Genomic DNA, 23655 nt, shown 5'->3' with positions numbered 1-23655 from the left:
TTGAGTTTAGCAAAAGTAGCCCAGATTCCTCTATGCCCTGCCCATAAACTATCATAGAACTCCTTTAATAATTTTAGTTTTTTTTCTTTTTTGCCTATCACTCATTGTGGCATCCTAATTCCTTTCTTCGGTCTCTTCCATGAGAATCCATTTTGAAGCAAAAATCCATATGCTTTTTTTCTTATTTGTTTGAATTTTTCTATAGACCAATTCCCCTGCTTAGTCAAGGTATTCAAGTAACGACCAATATCCAATAATTCTTTTTCATAAGATTTTTCCAGAAATAGCTTGTCTTCTCGTTGAGATTTGATATTGAATAGAATTTCAATCCGACGTCATCAATGTCTTCAACCATTTCGTCATCCCTCTAATATCTTGCTCGAGATAGCATGTCTGCTACTAAATTGTCTTTCCCAGTAACATGCTTAAATTTTGAATTTAGTGACTTAATATAAGCAATCCATCTCAACATTGCAATATCTAGCGTTGAACAATTAGTAATCATTCCAAGGAATGGCAAGCAATGTGTTTCAATTACTACTACTGCCTCAATCAAATAGACCTTTTCAGCTTTCATAGCCAAAACGACTCTCCAAAGTTCTCTTTTGACTTGCGAATATGCATGCTGACGAATACTTAAAACTTTAGCCTCAAATCGAACTGCAATCTATTCCTAGTAGAATCATCTTGACCCACAGTCCATCCAATGGCAATTGGACTAGCGTCCATAGTAAGAATCACTGGTCTATTGCACTTATAATCAACCTTCCTCAATATTGGAGGTGACATCAATAATTTCTTCAATCTTTGCATTGCTTCAATATGCCTTTCTTTCCATTTAAATTGGTAGCCCTTGCATAATAGTTCATATAATGGATCCGCTATGTGAGCATAATGAGGGATCTAGATTTGATAAAATACAAATGCACCTAAAAACCTACGAACCTCTGTTAAAGAATCACAATCCTCTTTCATCCTTTCAATTGCATCAACTTTAGTCGGATCTGGTTTTCTTCCGTAAGATCCACATAAATATCCAACAATCACAACTTCTCGTACTCCAAATACGGACTCATACCTAATAATGTAAGATAAACTTCTCCAAGCCGAGTTAAAATCTTTTCACAATCTTGTATATGATCAACAACATATTTGTGACACCCCCTCTTATCTAAAGTTTCATCCTTGTCTCCTTCTCTACACCCTTTTATAGGAACATCATCCAGAAAAGGTATAGTCTTTTTCGGAATAAAATCTTTCAATACCTTATTTATCCCATTCATCATATGTGCAACTGAGTTGGTTGCGCCTTGCGGAAGAGTGCACATTCTAACCAATCTAAATGGTGTCCACATCGTTGTCATATCTCTACTTCCTTCGGCAAGTTGAAATTGATCATAACTTGAATATAAGTCACCCATTGAATAGATCACCCTTCCAGTAAACGCCTCAGTAAATTCATCTATAATAGGTCCAATTCCTACATTCTTGAAAGTTACTGCATTCACCGATTGCATATCTTGAATAAACCATAGTGACCCATTCTTCTTAGGTATTATAAACCATCGACTAGAATACGACGCAAATGAGAGTTCAAATATTTTCATCTTCATCTTTTCTTTTAATAGTTCCACCAATTAAGGTAAATGTGCCCTCGGTACTAGAATTAGTCTTAGATTCCAAGGTACATACGGTACAGTGAAGATAACCATAGGTGTTATAATATTCGGATCCATACACCCAATTTCATGAGATTCGAAGGCAAACGATCTACCTTGTTTAGCCAACATCTTTTTGAAGCAAGTAATTTCCTCCAGTAATAAAGAACCATCAGAACCAATCTTCAATTCTTCAAAAGTCTCTTTAGTAAACTGATGTCCAATTCTCATTGGATCTCTTAAACTTGCTTCTTTTGATACTTCTCCCATTTGTTCCTTACAATCTTTGGTAATTGTCCGGCAACAAGCTTTACCTTCTTATCTGCCGTTTTATATCTCGTCTCTACAATGACTTCAGGTGCTTGAAAAGATTCAAGTATGGTATAAACCTCTCTTGAATGAATCTCAACAATCTTATCATTATCTCCTAAACCAATAGATGTAATCAATTCCAATAAATCTTCCAGTCCATTTTCTTCATAAACACCTAAAATCCTCTCATCATCTTGCAATGTACCTAACTTGCATAATTCTCCTTCAATATTATATAATCTTTTTCTTTCTTTTCTTTTAAAATCATCAACTTTTTTATACATAATATTTCCATTCTCCAAAATATCAATAAAACTCGCATCAAAGCCACCTTCATGTTGCGAGAATACCTCCTCTTTTGTACCTCCATAATCTCGCTTTACAGTGGTACCTCCCCAAAATCCTTAAATCCTTCAACAATCTTTGGCAATGGTTTCTCCCTCAACCTATCTCGATTCCGTTCATGGTTAGGAGGTATTGTTAGAAATTGTACAGCTTTCCTCCCATCTTCGCTACGTACCCTTACATAAGCAGAACCATCGTCAAGTACTTTTGTTTCCATCCGTGTTGCCGTAATATAAGGTTGTCGTAAAATCAATGGATAAGACGTTGTCTCTTGAACAAAGAAATGTTGCTCCGTCGCAACATCTCCAATCCGAGTTTTGACATCTAGACAAGCTCCATATAATTCGCCCCATGTGTTATTAGCTGCTCGAATTGTCTATCCATGTTCCATATGAATTGGCCATTTTTGCTTCTTATAAAGATCTTTAGACATGAGATTTATTTCAAAACCATGGTCGATTAAAGCAATAATTGGTTCTTCTATATCTCTTACTTTCACCAATACCTCAGTAGTTGACCTTGCCCAATGCTTTCGAGTATAATGGCTCAAAGTTTCTATTTCCTTGTCACTAGAATCTTCGAAACGTATTCGTTGATTATACCCATTCTTTTCATTTGTTGGTTGCTTGTAACCAATATCAACCTCTTCTTCATCTCTATATATTCTTGCATCAATAACATGACTCATTCCAGTTTCGCCCATTAATTGCCTCTTTCGCTTAATGCTGTCAATGATAACATCATGAAACTCCTTTGCAATTTCTAAAACTTCTTTCAATGTGAATTCCACCTTAGCATTTAATAAACGTTCTTCCAACACCCCTTTCAAATTTGTTGCCGCTTCAATATCAGAAAGTAGCTTAGAAGGAATTGATTTGTCCTTATCTTTTGTCTCCCTTGTTTTTTCTTCCAATGGTGCTGAGGTATTCATTACAGGTAATTCTTGTGAAGCTGCCTCCCGAGCCTTGTCTCCTCGAGTTTGCCTCTTAGAAGAATTTCCTTCTCTAGTATCATCAAAATTTCCTCATCTCGTTTCTTCCATCAAAGCTTCATGTTGGCTCTTAGCAATGTATGCAAGAACTGAAAGAGACTCAACAGGATCCTCCCAACCTGTTGCACCTCGTATTGTAGCTGCAATCCTCAATAATGCTTCTCGAGGTAATTTCCCTTCTTGCATTGTAGAAACGGCAGAAGCCCAAAACTCACTAATTTTTGTACTTCCACGAAGGTCATCATCTACTCTAGCACCATAACTTGCACTTTCTCGTGCTGCTGTTTCATGCACTTTTAAGTAATCTTGAACCAATGCTCTTATTCTTCCGTTGCCAAAATTGGTTTGAAGAAGATCCCTCCTATCTTTTAATGCTATCTTTCCATGTTTCCAGCAAATAGTTTCCTTCCGTATCATATTATTAAATTCATTGCAATCTTTTCTAGTGTGTGAAGCATCATCACACCAAATGCATCTTTGTACATATCTTTGTTTTGAAATATTCTTCAAATTGTTTGTAGAAGTATTCTCTTCAAGTCTTGCCAATTTGATTTGAAGATCTCGCATTCCTCGTATAATTTCTTCCATACCCATATCTGCTTTCTTTGATAAGGATGTCGAAGGTTGAACTGTAGACATTGTTGGTGGAGTTGTACATATTGGAGCTTTGGGTGCTTGTACTGTTTTCGGAATATTGCTCCTATCCTTCCTCCTTTCTCTTTTTGTAAGCAACTCCACTGCATCTTCAACGTTCTTCCACTTTGTTGTCAATCCTTCATCTTCTTCTTTGTCTTCAAGAAGGAGTTCTAATTTCCCTTGCAATTCTCCATCAGCAGCTTGAAGAAATAGATCAACTTTATTCGGCTCCAATGTCAATTTTTCTACCTTCGATAATTGAGAGTACTGCCTTTCAAATACCGTTAGTAGCTCTGTTGCTTACAAATTCTTATTAGGCCGTTCAATCCATTCCAAAAACACCTTCTTAGTAACGAGATCAGCATCTTCCAAGAAATATTTGTCTTTCAATGCATGTGAAAAAACCTCCCATGAATTCCCATAACGATCCGTAATCGATGTAATATGGTCTCTTATCTCTGGTAACATGGCAAGTCTAAATAATTCAATGATTTTCTTCTTAGAAACCTGATGTAATTCTATTTCATGAACATAATATCTTAAATACCTTGAAATATTCCTTCCATCAAATTGATCAATTTTATTGACCACTGCTTGTAATGCTTTGGTTGCCAAAGCTTCCTTTTGATCATTGCTTTGCTGTTGCTGCATTGATAATAAGAAGGCTTAAAACATACTAGCAATAGACGGATCTATGTGCATACCTTGTCCTTTAAAAGAACCCCCACCAGAAACTCCTCTCAAAGATCCGTCAAAAATTTTATTTTCGTTTTCTATAAAATAAAAATAAAAATAAAATTAAACGAAATCCAATACCTTCCACCTCATGCTTTCACGTCGGGTTCACTACTTGTATCGTATTACATGCTTTCCTGCTCGAGAACGCACCAAGTGTCTGACTATAGAAGGTAGTATAGAGATTCGCTAATATTCAAGCAGTCTATCGGATTTTGACTGTTGAAATACAAATGATTGTAAGAATATATCGGTAATCTATATGGATGTCCTTGGACTACTCATCAAAATCTTTTTTGACCCTGCCGTTAGGTCTCTAGACATTAAAGCGAACCCCAAATAACCCGATCTGCTAATCTCCGATACCGCTTTATACTCACGACCTTGTATCCACTGACTGGCTCGTTAGATTAACCCAAAAATTTTCATTCACTCCGCATACTCAATCCTATAGGCACCCTTTTAATTCTTCAATCACAGATGTAATTTCGATTTCACAAAACAGTCAAGAGTAATCACACCCACTTCATTAAAAATCCCGATTCACCAGTATAACACTGACTTCAGCAATGATTGCCTCAGTCTTTCGAAAACCCTATGAAGAAAAAAAAATCCCAATCCTTCCTCTTTTTTCCCCCACCCGAACCATGAAGCTAGCTCTCCGACCTTTCATTTCTTAACCTATCCTCCCCTTTAACCCTAATTCTTCCCTCTTTCAAACCCTAGCCTCTGAATTTCTTCAATCTTCCGACTTAGATCTGAAACTAGCTCCGCCGTCAGAGCTTTCTCCTTCGTTTTTACCTTTAAGAGATCCTTTTACCAAAAGGATGTTCCGGGAACGGCACAAAGGACGGAACAGCCTAAAACGAAATCGGAGCCCCATAATCGGAACCACATTGAGTCCCCTTTCTTTATATTTTCATGGTATACTCGTGTTACAACACGACATCCACCCCCTCTGAACCTATGCATCCTCTGGTATGCACCAATTTATCCAATTGCTGTTTGATTTAGAATATATTCTCTACGTCTTTGTCTAGTTCGTCTTCGTCACCTTCATTATCCAAATCACTTTCATCTTCTTGCTGCGAAATATCTATACCTTCATTAAGGTCTTCCATATTCATCTCCGCATGTCTTCTTTTAAATATTTTTACTCGCTTCCCTGCAATTGGTATTTTCAATTTTGTACCATCTAACTCCCGTAACGAGTAAGTCGCATTATCATGAACAGTTGTTACTACATATGGTCCAAATCAATGTTTTGAAAATTTCCGCAAAGTACTATGTTGATTATCCAGACTTTTGTCATAAACAAGTACCCAGTCACCTTCTTCGATTGCTTTAGGTCTCAATCGATGTTGCTTATTGAATCGCACCTTATTTTGTAACCTTGCTCTTTTTAACCTTCCCAATGCTATCTGGACATCTTCCCTTCTTTGCTCCAATTGTCGAATCCTAAAAGCCAGAAGTTCTTCTTTTGTCAATCCATCTTCCCATGATAGCATACTCTAAGTAAGTATCCTTTCTTCAATCGGCATAATTGGTTTTTGACCTGTCATAAGTTCTACTGGCATATATCATGTCACTGAACTATGTGTTGTTCGATCAGCCCATAATGCAAATGACAAAAGCCATGGCCACTCTTTAACTTTCCCATTACAAGCTTTAACTAATGCTTTCACAATCGGTGGGTGACCACGTTCGCTTTTTGCATTCCCTTCCGGATTATAAGCAATAGTCAGTAATAATTTAACTCCACATCTTTCAAAGAACTTACGAGCTTCTTGTGCATTTAATTCTCCACGATCTGCACTGATTTTTCTTACGCATCCGTAGCGGCAAATGACATCTTCAAGCAAAAACCTACAAATCTCCTCTGTAGATTTTGTCCTCAATGCTCTTCCTTCTACTTGATTTGATAAATCTTCACGAGCTAAAATCAAATATCTCATCTGCCATAACCCAATTGGCATAATAACCAAATCAACAATCCATTTAAAATGAATAGCTAGAGGATACATAGGATGAAGACCATCTCGATGTCGGATATTAGAATACGATTGACAGATTTCACATGACTCTACAAATGAGAGCACATCTCGATACATATTTTTCCACCAATATCGTTCTTTGAGTTTAGCAAAAGTAGCCCAGATTCCTCTATGCCCTGCCCATAAACTATCATAGAACTCCTTTAATAATTTTAGTTTTTTTTCTTTTTTGCCTATCACTCATTGTGGCATCCTAATTCCTTTCTTCGGTCTCTTCCATGAGAATCCATTTTGAAGCAAAAATCCATATGCTTTTTTTCTTATTTGTTTGAATTTTTCTATAGACCAATTCCCCTGCTTAGTCAAGGTATTCAAGTAACGACCAATATCCAATAATTCTTTTTCATAAGATTTTTCCAGAAATAGCTTGTCTTCTCGTTGAGATTTGATATTGAATAGAATTTCAATCCGACGTCATCAATGTCTTCAACCATTTCGTCATCCCTCTAATATCTTGCTCGAGATAGCATGTCTGCTACTAAATTGTCTTTCCCAGTAACATGCTTAAATTTTGAATTTAGTGACTTAATATAAGCAATCCATCTCAACATTGCAATATCTAGCGTTGAACAATTAGTAATCATTCCAAGGAATGGCAAGCAATGTGTTTCAATTACTACTACTGCCTCAATCAAATAGACCTTTTCAGCTTTCATAGCCAAAACGACTCTCCAAAGTTCTCTTTTGACTTGCGAATATGCATGCTGACGAATACTTAAAACTTTAGCCTCAAATCGAACTGCAATCTATTCCTAGTAGAATCATCTTGACCCACAGTCCATCCAATGGCAATTGGACTAGCGTCCATAGTAAGAATCACTGGTCTATTGCACTTATAATCAACCTTCCTCAATATTGGAGGTGACATCAATAATTTCTTCAATCTTTGCATTGCTTCAATATGCCTTTCTTTCCATTTAAATTGGTAGCCCTTGCATAATAGTTCATATAATGGATCCGCTATGTGAGCATAATGAGGGATCTAGATTTGATAAAATACAAATGCACCTAAAAACCTACGAACCTCTGTTAAAGAATCACAATCCTCTTTCATCCTTTCAATTGCATCAACTTTAGTCGGATCTGGTTTTCTTCCGTAAGATCCACATAAATATCCAACAATCACAACTTCTCGTACTCCAAATACGGACTCATACCTAATAATGTAAGATAAACTTCTCCAAGCCGAGTTAAAATCTTTTCACAATCTTGTATATGATCAACAACATATTTGTGACACCCCCTCTTATCTAAAGTTTCATCCTTGTCTCCTTCTCTACACCCTTTTATAGGAACATCATCCAGAAAAGGTATAGTCTTTTTCGGAATAAAATCTTTCAATACCTTATTTATCCCATTCATCATATGTGCAACTGAGTTGGTTGCGCCTTGCGGAAGAGTGCACATTCTAACCAATCTAAATGGTGTCCACATCGTTGTCATATCTCTACTTCCTTCGGCAAGTTGAAATTGATCATAACTTGAATATAAGTCACCCATTGAATAGATCACCCTTCCAGTAAACGCCTCAGTAAATTCATCTATAATAGGTCCAATTCCTACATTCTTGAAAGTTACTGCATTCACCGATTGCATATCTTGAATAAACCATAGTGACCCATTCTTCTTAGGTATTATAAACCATCGACTAGAATACGACGCAAATGAGAGTTCAAATATTTTCATCTTCATCTTTTCTTTTAATAGTTCCACCAATTAAGGTAAATGTGCCCTCGGTACTAGAATTAGTCTTAGATTCCAAGGTACATACGGTACAGTGAAGATAACCATAGGTGTTATAATATTCGGATCCATACACCCAATTTCATGAGATTCGAAGGCAAACGATCTACCTTGTTTAGCCAACATCTTTTTGAAGCAAGTAATTTCCTCCAGTAATAAAGAACCATCAGAACCAATCTTCAATTCTTCAAAAGTCTCTTTAGTAAACTGATGTCCAATTCTCATTGGATCTCTTAAACTTGCTTCTTTTGATACTTCTCCCATTTGTTCCTTACAATCTTTGGTAATTGTCCGGCAACAAGCTTTACCTTCTTATCTGCCGTTTTATATCTCGTCTCTACAATGACTTCAGGTGCTTGAAAAGATTCAAGTATGGTATAAACCTCTCTTGAATGAATCTCAACAATCTTATCATTATCTCCTAAACCAATAGATGTAATCAATTCCAATAAATCTTCCAGTCCATTTTCTTCATAAACACCTAAAATCCTCTCATCATCTTGCAATGTACCTAACTTGCATAATTCTCCTTCAATATTATATAATCTTTTTCTTTCTTTTCTTTTAAAATCATCAACTTTTTTATACATAATATTTCCATTCTCCAAAATATCAATAAAACTCGCATCAAAGCCACCTTCATGTTGCGAGAATACCTCCTCTTTTGTACCTCCATAATCTCGCTTTACAGTGGTACCTCCCCAAAATCCTTAAATCCTTCAACAATCTTTGGCAATGGTTTCTCCCTCAACCTATCTCGATTCCGTTCATGGTTAGGAGGTATTGTTAGAAATTGTACAGCTTTCCTCCCATCTTCGCTACGTACCCTTACATAAGCAGAACCATCGTCAAGTACTTTTGTTTCCATCCGTGTTGCCGTAATATAAGGTTGTCGTAAAATCAATGGATAAGACGTTGTCTCTTGAACAAAGAAATGTTGCTCCGTCGCAACATCTCCAATCCGAGTTTTGACATCTAGACAAGCTCCATATAATTCGCCCCATGTGTTATTAGCTGCTCGAATTGTCTATCCATGTTCCATATGAATTGGCCATTTTTGCTTCTTATAAAGATCTTTAGACATGAGATTTATTTCAAAACCATGGTCGATTAAAGCAATAATTGGTTCTTCTATATCTCTTACTTTCACCAATACCTCAGTAGTTGACCTTGCCCAATGCTTTCGAGTATAATGGCTCAAAGTTTCTATTTCCTTGTCACTAGAATCTTCGAAACGTATTCGTTGATTATACCCATTCTTTTCATTTGTTGGTTGCTTGTAACCAATATCAACCTCTTCTTCATCTCTATATATTCTTGCATCAATAACATGACTCATTCCAGTTTCGCCCATTAATTGCCTCTTTCGCTTAATGCTGTCAATGATAACATCATGAAACTCCTTTGCAATTTCTAAAACTTCTTTCAATGTGAATTCCACCTTAGCATTTAATAAACGTTCTTCCAACACCCCTTTCAAATTTGTTGCCGCTTCAATATCAGAAAGTAGCTTAGAAGGAATTGATTTGTCCTTATCTTTTGTCTCCCTTGTTTTTTCTTCCAATGGTGCTGAGGTATTCATTACAGGTAATTCTTGTGAAGCTGCCTCCCGAGCCTTGTCTCCTCGAGTTTGCCTCTTAGAAGAATTTCCTTCTCTAGTATCATCAAAATTTCCTCATCTCGTTTCTTCCATCAAAGCTTCATGTTGGCTCTTAGCAATGTATGCAAGAACTGAAAGAGACTCAACAGGATCCTCCCAACCTGTTGCACCTCGTATTGTAGCTGCAATCCTCAATAATGCTTCTCGAGGTAATTTCCCTTCTTGCATTGTAGAAACGGCAGAAGCCCAAAACTCACTAATTTTTGTACTTCCACGAAGGTCATCATCTACTCTAGCACCATAACTTGCACTTTCTCGTGCTGCTGTTTCATGCACTTTTAAGTAATCTTGAACCAATGCTCTTATTCTTCCGTTGCCAAAATTGGTTTGAAGAAGATCCCTCCTATCTTTTAATGCTATCTTTCCATGTTTCCAGCAAATAGTTTCCTTCCGTATCATATTATTAAATTCATTGCAATCTTTTCTAGTGTGTGAAGCATCATCACACCAAATGCATCTTTGTACATATCTTTGTTTTGAAATATTCTTCAAATTGTTTGTAGAAGTATTCTCTTCAAGTCTTGCCAATTTGATTTGAAGATCTCGCATTCCTCGTATAATTTCTTCCATACCCATATCTGCTTTCTTTGATAAGGATGTCGAAGGTTGAACTGTAGACATTGTTGGTGGAGTTGTACATATTGGAGCTTTGGGTGCTTGTACTGTTTTCGGAATATTGCTCCTATCCTTCCTCCTTTCTCTTTTTGTAAGCAACTCCACTGCATCTTCAACGTTCTTCCACTTTGTTGTCAATCCTTCATCTTCTTCTTTGTCTTCAAGAAGGAGTTCTAATTTCCCTTGCAATTCTCCATCAGCAGCTTGAAGAAATAGATCAACTTTATTCGGCTCCAATGTCAATTTTTCTACCTTCGATAATTGAGAGTACTGCCTTTCAAATACCGTTAGTAGCTCTGTTGCTTACAAATTCTTATTAGGCCGTTCAATCCATTCCAAAAACACCTTCTTAGTAACGAGATCAGCATCTTCCAAGAAATATTTGTCTTTCAATGCATGTGAAAAAACCTCCCATGAATTCCCATAACGATCCGTAATCGATGTAATATGGTCTCTTATCTCTGGTAACATGGCAAGTCTAAATAATTCAATGATTTTCTTCTTAGAAACCTGATGTAATTCTATTTCATGAACATAATATCTTAAATACCTTGAAATATTCCTTCCATCAAATTGATCAATTTTATTGACCACTGCTTGTAATGCTTTGGTTGCCAAAGCTTCCTTTTGATCATTGCTTTGCTGTTGCTGCATTGATAATAAGAAGGCTTAAAACATACTAGCAATAGACGGATCTATGTGCATACCTTGTCCTTTAAAAGAACCCCCACCAGAAACTCCTCTCAAAGATCCGTCAAAAATTTTATTTTCGTTTTCTATAAAATAAAAATAAAAATAAAATTAAACGAAATCCAATACCTTCCACCTCATGCTTTCACGTCGGGTTCACTACTTGTATCGTATTACATGCTTTCCTGCTCGAGAACGCACCAAGTGTCTGACTATAGAAGGTAGTATAGAGATTCGCTAATATTCAAGCAGTCTATCGGATTTTGACTGTTGAAATACAAATGATTGTAAGAATATATCGGTAATCTATATGGATGTCCTTGGACTACTCATCAAAATCTTTTTTGACCCTGCCGTTAGGTCTCTAGACATTAAAGCGAACCCCAAATAACCCGATCTGCTAATCTCCGATACCGCTTTATACTCACGACCTTGTATCCACTGACTGGCTCGTTAGATTAACCCAAAAATTTTCATTCACTCCGCATACTCAATCCTATAGGCACCCTTTTAATTCTTCAATCACAGATGTAATTTCGATTTCACAAAACAGTCAAGAGTAATCACACCCACTTCATTAAAAATCCCGATTCACCAGTATAACACTGACTTCAGCAATGATTGCCTCAGTCTTTCGAAAACCCTATGAAGAAAAAAAAATCCCAATCCTTCCTCTTTTTTCCCCCACCCGAACCATGAAGCTAGCTCTCCGACCTTTCATTTCTTAACCTATCCTCCCCTTTAACCCTAATTCTTCCCTCTTTCAAACCCTAGCCTCTGAATTTCTTCAATCTTCCGACTTAGATCTGAAACTAGCTCCGCCGTCAGAGCTTTCTCCTTCGTTTTTACCTTTAAGAGATCCTTTTACCAAAAGGATGTTCCGGGAACGGCACAAAGGACGGAACAGCCTAAAACGAAATCGGAGCCCCATAATCGGAACCACATTGAGTCCCCTTTCTTTATATTTTCATGGTATACTCGTGTTACAACACGACATCCACCCCCTCTGAACCTATGCATCCTCTGGTATGCACCAATTTATCCAATTGCTGTTTGATTTAGAATATATTCTCTACGTCTTTGTCTAGTTCGTCTTCGTCACCTTCATTATCCAAATCACTTTCATCTTCTTGCTGCGAAATATCTATACCTTCATTAAGGTCTTCCATATTCATCTCCGCATGTCTTCTTTTAAATATTTTTACTCGCTTCCCTGCAATTGGTATTTTCAATTTTGTACCATCTAACTCCCGTAACGAGTAAGTCGCATTATCATGAACAGTTGTTACTACATATGGTCCAAATCAATGTTTTGAAAATTTCCGCAAAGTACTATGTTGATTATCCAGACTTTTGTCATAAACAAGTACCCAGTCACCTTCTTCGATTGCTTTAGGTCTCAATCGATGTTGCTTATTGAATCGCACCTTATTTTGTAACCTTGCTCTTTTTAACCTTCCCAATGCTATCTGGACATCTTCCCTTCTTTGCTCCAATTGTCGAATCCTAAAAGCCAGAAGTTCTTCTTTTGTCAATCCATCTTCCCATGATAGCATACTCTAAGTAAGTATCCTTTCTTCAATCGGCATAATTGGTTTTTGACCTGTCATAAGTTCTACTGGCATATATCATGTCACTGAACTATGTGTTGTTCGATCAGCCCATAATGCAAATGACAAAAGCCATGGCCACTCTTTAACTTTCCCATTACAAGCTTTAACTAATGCTTTCACAATCGGTGGGTGACCACGTTCGCTTTTTGCATTCCCTTCCGGATTATAAGCAATAGTCAGTAATAATTTAACTCCACATCTTTCAAAGAACTTACGAGCTTCTTGTGCATTTAATTCTCCACGATCTGCACTGATTTTTCTTACGCATCCGTAGCGGCAAATGACATCTTCAAGCAAAAACCTACAAATCTCCTCTGTAGATTTTGTCCTCAATGCTCTTCCTTCTACTTGATTTGATAAATCTTCACGAGCTAAAATCAAATATCTCATCTGCCATAACCCAATTGGCATAATAACCAAATCAACAATCCATTTAAAATGAATAGCTAGAGGATACATAGGATGAAGACCATCTCGATGTCGGATATTAGAATACGATTGACAGATTTCACATGACTCTACAAATGAGAGCACATCTCGATACATATTTTTCCACCAATATCGTTCTTTGAGTTTAGCAAAAGTAGCCCAGATTCCTCTATGCCCTGCCCATAAACTATCATAGAACTCCTTTAATAATTTTAGTTTTTTTTCTTTTTTGCCTATCACTCATTGTGGCATCCTAATTCCTTTCTTCGGTCTCTTCCATGAGAATCCATTTTGAAGCAAAAATCCATATGCTTTTTTTCTTATTTGTTTGAATTTTTCTATAGACCAATTCCCCTGCTTAGTCAAGGTATTCAAGTAACGACCAATATCCAATAATTCTTTTTCATAAGATTTTTCCAGAAATAGCTTGTCTTCTCGTTGAGATTTGATATTGAATAGAATTTCAATCCGACGTCATCAATGTCTTCAACCATTTCGTCATCCCTCTAATATCTTGCTCGAGATAGCATGTCTGCTACTAAATTGTCTTTCCCAGTAACATGCTTAAATTTTGAATTTAGTGACTTAATATAAGCAATCCATCTCAACATTGCAATATCTAGCGTTGAACAATTAGTAATCATTCCAAGGAATGGCAAGCAATGTGTTTCAATTACTACTACTGCCTCAATCAAATAGACCTTTTCAGCTTTCATAGCCAAAACGACTCTCCAAAGTTCTCTTTTGACTTGCGAATATGCATGCTGACGAATACTTAAAACTTTAGCCTCAAATCGAACTGCAATCTATTCCTAGTAGAATCATCTTGACCCACAGTCCATCCAATGGCAATTGGACTAGCGTCCATAGTAAGAATCACTGGTCTATTGCACTTATAATCAACCTTCCTCAATATTGGAGGTGACATCAATAATTTCTTCAATCTTTGCATTGCTTCAATATGCCTTTCTTTCCATTTAAATTGGTAGCCCTTGCATAATAGTTCATATAATGGATCCGCTATGTGAGCATAATGAGGGATCTAGATTTGATAAAATACAAATGCACCTAAAAACCTACGAACCTCTGTTAAAGAATCACAATCCTCTTTCATCCTTTCAATTGCATCAACTTTAGTCGGATCTGGTTTTCTTCCGTAAGATCCACATAAATATCCAACAATCACAACTTCTCGTACTCCAAATACGGACTCATACCTAATAATGTAAGATAAACTTCTCCAAGCCGAGTTAAAATCTTTTCACAATCTTGTATATGATCAACAACATATTTGTGACACCCCCTCTTATCTAAAGTTTCATCCTTGTCTCCTTCTCTACACCCTTTTATAGGAACATCATCCAGAAAAGGTATAGTCTTTTTCGGAATAAAATCTTTCAATACCTTATTTATCCCATTCATCATATGTGCAACTGAGTTGGTTGCGCCTTGCGGAAGAGTGCACATTCTAACCAATCTAAATGGTGTCCACATCGTTGTCATATCTCTACTTCCTTCGGCAAGTTGAAATTGATCATAACTTGAATATAAGTCACCCATTGAATAGATCACCCTTCCAGTAAACGCCTCAGTAAATTCATCTATAATAGGTCCAATTCCTACATTCTTGAAAGTTACTGCATTCACCGATTGCATATCTTGAATAAACCATAGTGACCCATTCTTCTTAGGTATTATAAACCATCGACTAGAATACGACGCAAATGAGAGTTCAAATATTTTCATCTTCATCTTTTCTTTTAATAGTTCCACCAATTAAGGTAAATGTGCCCTCGGTACTAGAATTAGTCTTAGATTCCAAGGTACATACGGTACAGTGAAGATAACCATAGGTGTTATAATATTCGGATCCATACACCCAATTTCATGAGATTCGAAGGCAAACGATCTACCTTGTTTAGCCAACATCTTTTTGAAGCAAGTAATTTCCTCCAGTAATAAAGAACCATCAGAACCAATCTTCAATTCTTCAAAAGTCTCTTTAGTAAACTGATGTCCAATTCTCATTGGATCTCTTAAACTTGCTTCTTTTGATACTTCTCCCATTTGTTCCTTACAATCTTTGGTAATTGTCCGGCAACAAGCTTTACCTTCTTATCTGCCGTTTTATATCTCGTCTCTACAATGACTTCAGGTGCTTGAAAAGATTCAAGTATGGTATAAACCTCTCTTGAATGAATCTCAACAATCTTATCATTATCTCCTAAACCAATAGATGTAATCAATTCCAATAAATCTTCCAGTCCATTTTCTTCATAAACACCTAAAATCCTCTCATCATCTTGCAATGTACCTAACTTGCATAATTCTCCTTCAATATTATATAATCTTTTTCTTTCTTTTCTTTTAAAATCATCAACTTTTTTATACATAATATTTCCATTCTCCAAAATATCAATAAAACTCGCATCAAAGCCACCTTCATGTTGCGAGAATACCTCCTCTTTTGTACCTCCATAATCTCGCTTTACAGTGGTACCTCCCCAAAATCCTTAAATCCTTCAACAATCTTTGGCAATGGTTTCTCCCTCAACCTATCTCGATTCCGTTCATGGTTAGGAGGTATTGTTAGAAATTGTACAGCTTTCCTCCCATCTTCGCTACGTACCCTTACATAAGCAGAACCATCGTCAAGTACTTTTGTTTCCATCCGTGTTGCCGTAATATAAGGTTGTCGTAAAATCAATGGATAAGACGTTGTCTCTTGAACAAAGAAATGTTGCTCCGTCGCAACATCTCCAATCCGAGTTTTGACATCTAGACAAGCTCCATATAATTCGCCCCATGTGTTATTAGCTGCTCGAATTGTCTATCCATGTTCCATATGAATTGGCCATTTTTGCTTCTTATAAAGATCTTTAGACATGAGATTTATTTCAAAACCATGGTCGATTAAAGCAATAATTGGTTCTTCTATATCTCCTACTTTCACCAATACCTCAGTAGTTGACCTTGCCCAATGCTTTCGAGTATAATGGCTCAAAGTTTCTATTTCCTTGTCACTAGAATCTTCGAAACGTATTCGTTGATTATACCCATTCTTTTCATTTGTTGGTTGCTTGTAACCAATATCAACCTCTTCTTCATCTCTATATATTCTTGCATCAATAACATGACTCATTCCAGTTTCGCCCATTAATTGCCTCTTTCGCTTAATGCTGTCAATGATAACATCATGAAACTCCTTTGCAATTTCTAAAACTTCTTTCAATGTGAATTCCACCTTAGCATTTAATAAACGTTCTTCCAACACCCCTTTCAAATTTGTTGCCGCTTCAATATCAGAAAGTAGCTTAGAAGGAATTGATTTGTCCTTATCTTTTGTCTCCCTTGTTTTTTCTTCCAATGGTGCTGAGGTATTCATTACAGGTAATTCTTGTGAAGCTGCCTCCCGAGCCTTGTCTCCTCGAGTTTGCCTCTTAGAAGAATTTCCTTCTCTAGTATCATCAAAATTTCCTCATCTCGTTTCTTCCATCAAAGCTTCATGTTGGCTCTTAGCAATGTATGCAAGAACTGAAAGAGACTCAACAGGATCCTCCCAACCTGTTGCACCTCGTATTGTAGCTGCAATCCTCAATAATGCTTCTCGAGGTAATTTCCCTTCTTGCATTGTAGAAACGGCAGAAGCCCAAAACTCACTAATTTTTGTACTTCCACGAAGGTCATCATCTACTCTAGCACCATAACTTGCACTTTCTCGTGCTGCTGTTTCATGCACTTTTAAGTAATCTTGAACCAATGCTCTTATTCTTCCGTTGCCAAAATTGGTTTGAAGAAGATCCCTCCTATCTTTTAATGCTATCTTTCCATGTTTCCAGCAAATAGTTTCCTTCCGTATCATATTATTAAATTCATTGCAATCTTTTCTAGTGTGTGAAGCATCATCACACCAAATGCATCTTTGTACATATCTTTGTTTTGAAATATTCTTCAAATTGTTTGTAGAAGTATTCTCTTCAAGTCTTGCCAATTTGATTTGAAGATCTCGCATTCCTCGTATAATTTCTTCCATACCCATATCTGCTTTCTTTGATAAGGATGTCGAAGGTTGAACTGTAGACATTGTTGGTGGAGTTGTACATACTGGAGCTTTGGGTGCTTGTACTGTTTTCGGAATATTGCTCCTATCCTTCCTCCTTTCTTTTTTTGTAAGCAACCCCACCGTATCTTCAACGTTCTTCCACTTTGTTGTCAATCCTTCATCTTCTTCTTTGTCTTCAAGAAGGAGTTCTAATTTCTCTTGCAATTCTCCATCAGCAGCTTGAAGAAATAGATCAACTTTGTTCGGCTCCAATGTCAATTTTTCTACCTTCGATAATTGAGAGTACTACGTCTCAAATTCCCTTAGTAGCCCTGCTCCTTGCAAGTTCTTATTAGGCCGTTCAATCCATTCCAGAAACAACTTCTTAGTAACGCGATCAGCATCTTTGAAGAAATATTCGTCTTTCAATGCATGTGAAAAAATCTCCCATGAATTCCCATAACGATCCGTAATCGATATAATATGGTCTCTTATCTTCGGTATCATGGCAAGTCTAAATAATTCAACCATTTTCTTCTTAGAAACCCGATGTAATTCCATTTCACGAATATAACATCTTAAATACCTTGAAATATTTCTTCCATCAAATTGATCAATTTTATTGACCAATGCTTGCAGTGCTTTGGTTGCCAAAGCTTCCTTTTGATCATTGCTTTGCTGTTGCTGCATTTATAATGAGAAGGCTTAAAACATACTTGCAATAGACGGATCCATGTGCACACCTTGTCCTTTAGAAGAACCCCCACCAGAAATTCCTCCCAAAGATCCTTCAAAATTTTTATTTTTGTTTTTTATAAAAATAAAAGTAAAACCAAATAAAATCCAATACCTTCCACCTCAAGCTTTCACGTCGGGTTCACCACTTTTATCGTATTGCGTGTTTTCCTGCTCGAGAACGCGTCGGTGTCATGTTGTAACACGAGTATACAGTGAAAAAAAAAAAGAAAAAAAGAAGAAGGGGAATTTTATTAATATTCAGTTACCTCGAATATTGGGAGCATCGACCAACTCCAGCGCAAATACTGAGTGGTCAGGTTCAGTCACCCCGTTACAGTCAGCCGGGGCATACTGAAATGCTCCGTTCGATTCTAATAACGGGAGTTAGCAGGATGAGAAGGACCAATTCACACGACGGGTTTGAAGAGCCAATTGGATCCAATTTCGAGAATCTAATCCGGGTCATCTTATCCAATATGAGACCTGTATTGGTGGGGCAACCCAATACAGTCTAGTTACGGGAAAATCCAGGTCTTACTACGGGCCTCAGCTGGTCTGACGCGAAGACCAATTTGACCCAATTATGCGAGCATCTAGGTTACTACAGGCATCTTATCCAATATGGGACGTGAATTGGTCGGGCGACTCAATGTGGTCCGGATTACGGGGTTTCGATTCTGTTTCGGGCTCTCCAATTCTTTGTGCCGTTTCAGGGAACATTGTTTACGGTAAATGGATCTCTTAAAGGTAAAAACGGAGGAGAAGGCCTTGATGACGTGAGCCAATTTCAGATCTAAGCTCTGACGGCGGGAGCCAATTTCGGATCTAAGATGGAAGATTGAAGAAATTCAGAGGATAAGGTTAGGGGAGAATATAGTTTTAGGGAGGGAGGTTTTTTTTTTTTTTTTTTTTTTTTTTTTTTTTTTTTTTTTCTTCAGAGAATCGGAGGGGGGGGGAGCTAGTTTTCAAGCTTTTGCAAGGTTACCAGTTCGGTTTCATTGGAGGTTTTTGAAGATCAAGGGAATTAGAGAGAGGAGCTTTATGCTTCGGGTCGGGAAAAGAAAGACATAGAATTTGGATTTTTCTTCTTCGTAGAGTTTTGAGAAGACAGAGACAATCGCTGCTGAAGTCAGTGTTGTAATGGTGAATCGGGATTTTTAAATGAAGTGGGTTCGAATACTCTTGACTATTTTGTAAAATCGAGTTACGTCTGTGATTGAAGGATTAAATGGGTGTCTATAGGATTGAGTATGCAGAGTGAATGAAATTTATTGGGTTAATCTAACAGGACAGTCAGTGGATACAAGATCGTAAGTACAAAGGGGTATTGAAGATTAATAGTTTGGGTTGTTTGGGGTTCTCTGTAACATCTAGAGACCTACCGGCTGGGAAAAAAAAAGACTTCGACAAGCAGTCGAAGAGCATCCGTATAGATTTACGGTACATTGTTGCAGTTGTTTATATTCCAACAGTCAAAAACTGATAGACTGCTTGACTATCGGCGAATCTCTATACTATCTTCTACAGCCAGACGCCCGGCGCGTTCTCGAGCAAGAAAGCACATAATACGACATAAGTGGTGAACCCAACGTGAAAGCTTGAGGTGGAAGGTATTGGATTTCGGTTGATTTTATCTTTATTTTTATGAAAAACAAAAATAAAAATTTTGAAGGATTTTTGGGAGAAGTTTCTGGTGGGGAGTCTTCTAAAGGACAAGGTATGCACATGGATCCATCTATTGCTAGTCTGTTTCAAGCCTTCTCATTGTCAATGCAGCAACAGCAAAGCAATGATCGAAAGGAAGCTTTGGCAACCAAAGCATTGCAAGCAGTGGTCAATAAAATTGATCAATTTGATGGGAGGAATATTTCAAGGTATTTAAGATGTTATGTTCGTGAAATGGAATTAAATCGGATTTCTAAGAAGAAAATGGTTGCACTATTTGGACTTGCCACGATACTGGAGATAAGGGACCACATTACATCGATTACGGATCGTTGTGGGAATTCATGGGAGGATTTTTCACATGCATTGAAAGACAAATATTTCTTCGAAGATGCTGATCGCGTTACTAAGAAGCTGTTTCTGGGATGGATTGAACGGCCCAATAAGAATTTACAAGCAACAGAGCTACTAAGGGAATTTGAGAGGCAGTACTCTCAATTATCGAAGGTAGAAAAATTGACATTGGAGCTGAACAAAGTTGATCTATTTCTTCAAGCTGCTGATGGAGAATTGCAAGAGAAATTAGAACTCCTTCTTGAAGATAAAGAAGAAGATGAAGGATTGACAACAAAGTGGAAGAACGTTGAAGATGCGGTGGGGTTGCTTACAAAAAAAGAAAGGAGGAAGGATAGGAGCAATATTCGGAAAACAGTACAAGCACCCAAAGCTCCAGTACGTACAATACCACCGACAATGCCTACAGTTCAACCTTCGACATCCTTGTCAAAGAAAGCAGATATGGGTATGGAAGAAATTATACGAGGAATGCGAGATCTTCAAATCAAATTGGCAAGACTTGAAGAGAATACTTCTATAAACAATTCGAAGAATGTTTCAAAACAAGGATATGTACAAAGATGCATTTGGTGTGATGATGCTTCACAAACTAGAAAAGATTGCAATGAATTTAATAATATGATACAACAGGGAATTATTTGCTGGAAAGATGGGAAGATAGCATTGAAAGATAGGGAGGATCTTCTTCAAACCAATTTTGGCAAGGGAGGAATGAGAGCATTGGTTCAAGATTACTTAAAAGAGCATGAAACAGTAGTACGAGAAAGTGCAAGTTATGGTGCTAGAGTAGATGATGAAATTGGTGGAAGTACGGAAACTAGTGAGTTTTGGGCTTCTGCCGTTTCTACAATGCAAGAAGAGAAATTACCTCGAGAAGCGTTATTGAGAACTGCAGCTACAATACGAGGAAGAACAGATTGGGAGGATCCTATTGAGTCTCTTTCAGTTCTTGCATATATTGCTAAGAGCCAACATGAAGCTTTGATGGAAGAAAAAAGACAAGGAAATTTTGATGATACTAGAGAAGGAAATTCTTTTAAGAGGCAAACTCGAGGAGACAAGGCTCGAGAGGCAGCTTCACAAGAATTACCTGTAAAGGATACCTCAACATCATTGAGAGAAAAAACAACAAAGACAAAAGATAAGGGCAAATCAATTGCTTATAAGCTACTTTCTGACATTGAAGCGGCAACAAATTTGAAAGGGGTGTTGGAAGAACGTATATTAAATGCTAAGGTGGAATTCACATTGAAAGAAGTCTTGGGAATTGCAAAGAAGGAGTTTCATGATGTTATCATTGACAGCATTAAGCGAAAGAGGCAATAAATGAGCGAAACTGGAATGAGTCATGCTATTGATGCAAGAATATGTAGAGATGAAGAAGAGGTTGATATTGGTTACAAGCAACCAACAAATGAAAAGAATGGGTATAATCAGCGAGTACATTTTGAAGATTCTAGTGATAAGGAAATAGAAACTTTGCGCCATTATACTCGAAAGCATTGGACAAGGGCAACTACTGAGGTATTGGTGAAGGTAGGAGATATAGAAGAACCAATAGTTGCTTTGGTGGACCATGGTTCTGAAATAAATCTCATGTCTAAAGATCTTTATAAGAAGCAAAAATGGCCAATTGATATTGAACATGGATGGGCAATACGAGCAGCTAATAACACACGAGGCGAATTATATAGAGCTTGTCCAGATGTCAAAATTCGGATTCGGGATGTTGCGACGGAGTAACATTTCTTTGTTCAAGATACAACGTCTTATCCGTTGATTTTAGGACAACCTTATATCACGGCAACACGGATGGAAACAAAGGTACTTGACAATGGTTCTGCTTATGCAAGGGTACGGAGCGAAGATCGGAGGAAAGTTGTACAATTTCTAACAATACCTCCTAACCATGAACGGAATCGAGATAGGTTGAGGGAGAAACCATTGCCAAAGATTGTTGAAGGATTTAAGGATTTTGGGGAGGTACCACCGTAAAGCGAGCTTATGGAGGTACAAAAGAGGAGGTACTCTCGCAACATGAAGGTAGCTTTGATGCGAGTTTTATTGATATTTTGGAGAATGGAAATATTTTGTATAAGAAAGTTGATGATTTTAAAAGAAAAGAAAGAAAAAAAATATATGATATTGAAGGACAATTACGCAAGTTAAGTACATTGCAAGATGATGAGAGGATTTTAGGTGTTTATGAAGAAAATGGACTGGAAGATTCATTGGAATTGATTACATCTATTGAGTTAGGGGATAATGATAAGATTGTTGAGATTCATTCGAGAGAGGTTTATACCATGCTTGAATCTTTTCAAGCACCAGAAGTCACTGTAGAGACGAGATATAAAATGGCAGATAAGAAGGTAAAGCCTGATGCTGGACCATTACCAAAAGATTCTAAGGAATAAATGGGAGAAGTATCAAAAGAAGCAAGTTTAAGAGATCCAATGAGTATTGGACATCAGTTTATTGAAGAGACTTTTGAAGAATTGAAGATTGATTCTGATGGTTCTTTATTGCCGGAGGAAATTACTTGCTTCAAAAAGATGTTGGCTAAACAAGGTAGATCGTTTGCCTTCGAATCTCATGAAATTGGGTGTGTGGATCCAAATATTATAACACCTATGGTTATCTTCACTGTACCACATGTATCTTGGAATCTAAGACCGATTCCAGTACCGAGGATACATTTACCTAAATTGGTTGAACTATTAAAAGAAAAGATAAAGATGAATATATAGGAACCCTCTTTTGCGCCGTATTCTAGTCGATGGTTTACGGTACCTAAGAAGAATGGGTCACTACGGTTTATTCAAGATATGCAACCGTTGAATGCAGTAATTGTCAGGAATGCAGGAATTGGACCTATTTTGAATGAATTTCCTGAGGCGTTTGCTGGAAGGGCGATCTATTCAATAGATGATTTGTATTCAGGTTATGATTAATTTCAACTTGCCGAAGGAAGTAGAGATATGAGAGTGATGAGAACACTGCTTGGATTGGTTAGAATGTGCACTCTTCCTCAAGGCGCGACCAACTCAGTTGCGCATATGATGAATGGGATGAATAAGGTATTGAGAGATTTTATTCCGGAAAAGACTATGCCTTTTCTGGATGATGTTCCTATAAAAGGGTGCAGAGAAGGAGACAAGGATGAAACTTTAGATACGAGGGGGTGTCGCAGATATGTTGTTGATCATATACAAGATTGTGAAAAGATTTTAACTCGGCTTGGAGAAGTTCATCTTACATTATCGGGTATGAAGTCCGTATTTGGAGTGCGAGAGGTTGTAATTGTTGGACATTTATGCGAATCTTATGGAAGAAAACCAGATCCGACTAAATTTGATGCAATTGGAAGGA

Source organism: Physcomitrium patens, chromosome 20 (assembly GCF_059467195.1).
Source record: "Physcomitrium patens ecotype Gransden chromosome 20, ASM5946719v1, whole genome shotgun sequence".
Lineage (NCBI taxonomy): Eukaryota > Viridiplantae > Streptophyta > Bryopsida > Funariales > Funariaceae > Physcomitrium > Physcomitrium patens.
This window is presented reverse-complemented; position numbering follows the sequence as displayed.